The sequence below is a fragment of the Gekko japonicus genome, unplaced genomic scaffold (assembly GCF_001447785.1).
Source record: "Gekko japonicus isolate JY-2015 unplaced genomic scaffold, Gekko_japonicus_V1.1 scaffold507, whole genome shotgun sequence".
NCBI lineage: Eukaryota > Metazoa > Chordata > Lepidosauria > Squamata > Gekkonidae > Gekko > Gekko japonicus.
This window is the reverse complement of record NW_015172020.1, coordinates 737,652-744,485: the sequence shown is the minus strand read 5'-3', so window position 1 is coordinate 744,485 and position 6,834 is coordinate 737,652.

Below are 6,834 nucleotides of genomic sequence, written 5' to 3'. Positions count from 1 at the left end.
CCATCTCTGCTGCTGGTGCTGATTCTTATTCCAGGCTCATTGAACCTCTTCCCTCTGGATTCGGAGGCGATTGTCTCGGTCGGCAAGAGCCGCTTTCTTAAGCACTGCTGGCTGTGACCGGCATACAGCGGTGAGTCAGCGACGTGCACAGACCGCTCACTGCCAACTGACACGCCATGGTGGCAAGGGAGGTCCCTGGCAAGACTTCTGTGCGGGGGAACGTCTGTGCCGGGGCCCTGCAGTCACCTTGAGACTTCCAATGATGAACCCGACTGCTTGGGGACCGCTTGGATTCTCAGTTGGGCAGATCCTTTCTCCCTGTCCCAAGAGTTTTGACCTTGGATTGGAGAGGACGGGGCAAAAGCAGACCTGAGAATCTCTGACGCAGCCTCAGACACCGTGCAAAACTGTGGGTTCATCCCATTGACTCTGGTGAGTGTGACTGTCTGAATGAGTTGGGGTCTGTTAAGCCAGGATCCGAAGGTGGTTTATGAACCACGGGGAGTCTGAAGGATGGCTTGGGGTGACGTCTGAATGCAGGCGTCCCAGCTGAATCCTGGCTTTTCCATTAGAGACACCCCCCCCCCCAAGGAAATGAAGAGAGAAGGAAATGAAAACGCTGTTTTGTTGAGGCAAACCAGCATTGGGTGATCATGAGCGTAATCTTGGTTTCACAAGCAAATAAACCACGGCTTTGTGATATGTCTGAATCAAGACTTTGTCTCTGACCGCCCTGACCTGGGTAGCCCAGGCAAGCCCGATCTCGCCAGATCTTGAAGCTAAGGAGAGCCGACTTTGGCAAGGACTTGGATGGGAGACCTCCTTGGAATACCAGAGGCGGGGGCAGGCTTTACTCAGCCACCTCTCTGAATATCCTCCAGGCCCCCAGTAGGGGTCAGTCACCAGAGTTTGCCATGACTCCCAGGTGTGTGTGCACAGGCACACACTCACACACATTAAAAAAAACACCCTATTCTTACCATCTTAGAAGCAGAACAATACATACCACCCTCTTGGAAGAAATATATTGATTGGCTCTGAAGGAAGTCGAAAGGTAGAATATGTCTTAATAGGGACATGTGGATATATCCTATTACAGATAAGATTAAATTATAATAGGTCAATAATCTACACAGTGAAAAGTAGTGTTAAAAGGTTGGTCAAAGCTTAATATTTACCTGATTTATTGTTAAAGAATCTTCTTCTCCGAAATATAATGATATCCAGTACAATATTGAGTTTAGTTAAATGTTGATTATATATTTGTTCTTGATGATTGATGTATAGATTATGTTGTTATTAGTACTAGCTAATTTTTGTTAAAATTGAAGTGGTTTTATCTTACTTTAACAGTTGTATGCATTTTTAATACTTCAATAAAAAATGTTGAAAATAAAAAAAAAACACCCTTTGTCTCTAACCAACCAACTGATGTAGTTATTTATTTAAAGTATATACCAGCCTGAGTATCTCAGGTGGAGCAATCTGAAGCAGAGCTACTTAGAATCCTATTCAAGTTTATTCAATGGGGCTTAATCCCCCAAAGTATCCATAGGATTGCATTGTATTTATTAGATTCCTATCCCTCTTTTCAGCCATAAGCCCTTCCTCCCCGTTTTGTGTTTGTGAGTGTCCTCAAATTGAAACTGATGGCAACCCCAGCAGGGGGCTTCCGAGGCAAGTGAGAAGCAGAGGTGGCTTGCCATGGCCTTCCTCTGCAGAGTCTTCCTTGGTGGTCTCCCTTCCAAGTGCTGACCCTGCTTAGCTTCTGAGATCTGACGAGATCGGGCTACAGCATGCCGCCTTCCCTCCCTCTCAATGGATTTGTGTGTCTGTAAAGAGTCCCATCAAGTTGCAGCTGACCTATGGTGATCCCAGCAAGGGGCTTTCGAGGCACGTGAGAAGCAGCGGTGGCTTGCCATGGCCTTCCTCTGCAGAGTCTTCCTTGGTGGTCTCCTATAATATACTGGGTCCGTGCTCGGTGTGTCGTCTTGTTCGATCATTCGGGTGTTCCAAATCCCACCTTCGTCGCCAGTATAATATACTGGGTCCGATGCACAGTTTAGTGAATCAGCTCTTAGTTTATTCAGGAACAAGACACAGAAGCCGGCTCGCAGGCCGGCTTATATTCCCAAAGCAACCCACACCCAACACACACCCCAACACCCGTGATAGGTTTATTTACAGTGCTCGTGCTCAATAGGTTCTGTCTTGAATCCTAGCCTTCTGATTGGAGTGGGCTAGGATCCGACCGTCTATTTTTCCTCAGAGCGAAGCTCAGGCTCTTTGCATGACCACATGTGGACCTGGCCTCGCCCGTGGTCGGCTTAGTACATTATATCTCCCTTCCAAGTACTGACCCTGCTTAGCTTCTGAGATCTGACGAGATCGGGCTACAGCATGCCGCCTTCCCTCCCTCTCAGTGGATTTGTGTGTCTGTAAAGAGTCCCATCAAGTTGCAGCTGACCTATGGTGATCCCAGCAAGGGGCTTTCGAGGCACGTGAGAAGCAGAGGCGGCTTGCCATGGCCTTCCTCTGCAGAGTCTTCCTTGGAGGTCCCCCTTCCAAGAACATAAGAGATGCCAATGTTGGATCAGGCCAAAGGCCCATCCAGTCCAACACTTTGTATCACACGAGATCAGACTATACCATGCTGCCTCCCCCCCATTTTACAACATGTTAAAACAGAATTTTAACTTCTTCAGTTCCCACCACCAATTCCTAGCAAGTTAAAGCTAAACTAGACATTTGTTTTTTCGAAGAGTTGGGTCTGGGTTCCCTGCAGCTACTTGGTAGCCAAAGGGACTGGCTATTGAAAAATAAAGGTACAGCCCATTTGGGCTCTGAATGCTGCTGTGGAGGGAGGGCTCCTGCCTCTCCCCCAAGCCATAAGAAGAGCCCTGTTGGGTCAGACCAGTGGTCCATCTCGTCCAGCATCCTGTCCCACGCAGTGGCCAACCAGTTCCTCTGGACGGCCAACGATAGGGCATAGAGGCTGAGGCCTTCCCCTGATAAGAAGAGCTCAGCTGGATCAGACCAGTATTCCATCCAGTCCAGCATCCTGTTTCACACAGTGGCCAACCAGTTCCTCTGGAGGGCCATCAATGGGGCACAGAGGCTGAGGCCTGGGATTCAGAGGTTTAGTGCCTCTGAATGTGGAGGTTCCCCTCAGCCACCATGGCCAGTAGCCATTGATAGACTTATCTTCCATGAATCTATCTAACCCCCTTTTAAAGCTGTTTATTCCTGTGGCCATCACCACATTCTCTGGCAGCGAATCCCACATTTTAATCACTCTCCATGTGAAGCAGTATTTCCTTTTGTCTGTGCCAAAACAGCATTGGGCAGTGGAGTTATTTGATGGCTCCACTTGGAGTGTTCTGTGCACACGGAGCAGCCAAAAAAACCCAGGGAAATAACCCTGTTCTTTGGGGAACCTGGATCCAACGCTTCTAAAAACCCAAATGTCTAGTTTGGCTCTTACTCTGCGGCATGGTTCTGCTGGTCCTGTTGCTCACCTAACCCCAACATCTTATTTTTTAAAAAAATATATAGCCTTTATTCTTTGTAAACCAAGCAAATACAGCAATAAACGATTATACATGCAACCCCAACATCTTATACAGTTTATTGCTCCCCCCCCCAACATTTTATAACCAACTGAACGAAATCCACACCCTTCTCCTCTGAGGTTTCATACTACCTCCTACCAGGTTTGAACAAAGACGACATCTCTTTCTCCCCGCAGGTATTAACTGGTTCAGTGTACCTAGTGAATGGTCTCTGCATTCTCTGCCAGTGTCGTGGTTAAGAGCAGCAGACTCTGTTCCGGAGGACCGGCATTGCTTCCCCATTCCTCCTCCACATGAAGCCTGCTGGGTGACCTTGGGCCAGTCACAGTTCTCTCAGAACTCTCGCAGCCCCACCTGCCTCCCCTGTTGTGGGGAGGGAAAGGGAAGGCGATTGTAAGCCCTCTACCCTTAAGGTAGAGATGAATGGAGTATAAAAACCGACTCTTCTTCTTTCTTGATAAGGTTTGGATTTTATATAATTACATCTGAGGCTGCACTTTCTGCATTTGACTGCCCCTTGACCTTACAGTTTGTTTGTTTTGTGCGCCTCTCCCATGCAGTGACTGCACAGTGAAGATCCGCTCATAGCCTCTGAGGAAACGGGCTCCAGTCCATGAAAGCTTCATGGTGGTGGAAGGTGCTGTCAAGTCACAGTTGACCTATGGTGACCCCATAGGGGTTTCAAGGCAAGAGACATTCAGAGGTAGTTTGCCTTTGCCTGCCCCTGTGTCATGACCCTGGTATTCCTTGGCAGCCTCCCAGTCCAAATACTGACCAGGGCTACCTTCCGAGATCTGATGAAATTGGGCTAGCTTGGGCCATCCAGCTCGCACTGGAATAAAATCTACTTAGTCTTTAAGGTGCCACAAGACTCTATTTTTGCCACGCAATCCAAGTAAAGGGAAAAGTGAGAGTGACTCACAGCTTTCATTTCTGGCTCCCCTCTGAAAGCTCAGAACTCCCCTTTCTATGTGTTTATTGCTGAATAAGACGGGAAAGAGCGGTGGCTCAAGTGGTTAAGACGCTGAACTGCAGGCTGTGGAAGGTCAGTAGTTCAGCAGTTCGAGACCCGAGTGTGCCGCATGACGGAGTGAGCTCCCGTCTCTGGCCCCAGCTCCTGCCAACCTAGCCGTTCGAAAGCAAGAAATTGCAAGTAGATAAATAGGTACCACTTCGGTGGGAAGGCAACAGCGTTCCGTGCGCCTCGGTGTTTAGTCATGCCGGCCACATGACCACGGAAACGTCTTCGGACAGCGCTGGCTCTTCGGCTTTGAAACGGAGATGAGCACCGCAACCCTAGAGTCGGACTCGACTGGCTTTCGAGCAAGGGAAACCTTTACCTTTACCTTTTTAAGACGGGAAAGAACTGATCAGACATGACTGTACAGCGCGTCTTTTAATAACTCTTCCTCTTTGGCTTCATGGAGAAAGGCTTCTGCTGAAAGGAGACTAGACTGGCATCCCATTGAGTTTGAGTATGAAGACTCCGTCAAGCTTCGAGGGGGAGGCAGAAACCCCAGTTCTGCTTTGTGAAGCTGAAGTCCAAGTTCAGCCTCACCCAATGGGAATTAAATCTTGCTCTCTGTGTTCCCTTGCCAACGCTGAAGCTTTGTTTATCTAGTTTGCTCTTTGTCCGTCTGTCTGACTGGACTTTATTCATAGTTTCGTACATACACTAAGAACACACAGTGTTGCCCTGACCTGGGTAGCCTAGGCAAGCCCGATCTTGTCAGATCATGGAAGCTAAGCAGGGCTGACTCTGGTAAGTAATTGGAAGGGAGACCTCCAAGAAAGACCAGGGCTTGGGACACAGAGGCAGGCAATATCAAGCCACCTCTCTGAAACATCCAAACCCCACTAGGTATGTCCAAAAGTCACCATGACTTCCAGGCATGCATGCATGCACACACACACACACACCCCAATGCTGTGTTGTATAGAATCCTGTTCTGGCTGTTTTTTTTTTCTTTTTGGGGTGGCCACACTAGGCAGGTAGCAGTTCCATGGAGAACAAGCTCCGTAGGTCTGGAGTACAACAGGCAGGGCTCTTTTTGTAGCAGGTACTCATTTGCATATTGAGCGACACACCCCTAATGTAGCCAATCCTCCAAGAGCTTACAGTAGCTCCTGTAAGAAGAGCTCTGTAAGCTCTTGGAGGATTGGCTACATTAGGGGTGTGTGGCCTAATATGCAAAGGAGGTGGCCTCTCAGTGGCTTCTAGAAAGAAAAGGGCGAGACTCAAGGCCAGTAGCACCTGAAAGACCAACTAGATTTCAAGGATAAAAACTTTCAAGGGCCAAAGTTCCCTTCATCAGAAAATGGGTTGTGACAAATGGGTCCTTTCAGAGGGTAGCCATGCCGGTCTGCAGTGGAAGAGTTAGATTCGAGTCCTTATAGAGACCTTCGGGACCACAATACTTGTCGGAGCGCCTCTGCCCAGACACTGCACTCAACGTCTGGGGCCTCCCTCTGGGTGCCCACCCCTCGAAAGGCTTGGAGGGTGGCAACCGATACTCCCTTTAAGCTGTGGAGTCTTGTGAGCAAAAATTCTACTTTGAGAGCTACTGGCTCACGAGTTGTGAGCGAGCAATTTGGCTACTGCATACATTAGTTTGCTCTGGAGCTCTCCTTCCTGAGCTAAGACAAAAATGTGTGAGCTGGAGGCTAAAGAACAGTGAGCTAGTTCACACTAACTCAGCTTAGAGGGAACACTGGTGGCAACTAGCGGAATGGCCTTTTGGGTGGTGGCCCCTCATCTTTGGAACAACCTCCTTGCTGCGGCCTGTCTGGTGCCAAATTTGCCATCTTTTTGGTGCCAGGTTAAGACAGCCCTCTTTGTGGAGGCCTTTAAAGACCTCCCTGGTTATGCAGGGGTCCGATACGATCAGCCAGGTATTTTTCTTGCACTTTGGGTCACATCTTTTTGGGTCAGGTCCAGTATTCCCTCTAAGCTGAGTTAGTGTGAGCCAGCTCACAGTTTTTTAGCCTCCAGCTCACAGGTTTTTGCCTTAGCTCAGGGAGGATGGCTCCAGAGCAAACTAATATATGCAGTAGCTAAATCGCTCACTCACAACTTTTAATGCCAGTGGCTCACAAGGTAGAATTTCTGCTCACAAGACTCCACAGCTTAGAGGGAACAGTGGACTGTTTTTTAATGTTTTTATGTTATCTTAAATTACTGTTTAATGTCTTTATCTATTGTATTTTATTGTTTTATATTTGTCGTAAGCTGCCCAGAGAGCTTTGGCTATGGGCAGTATGG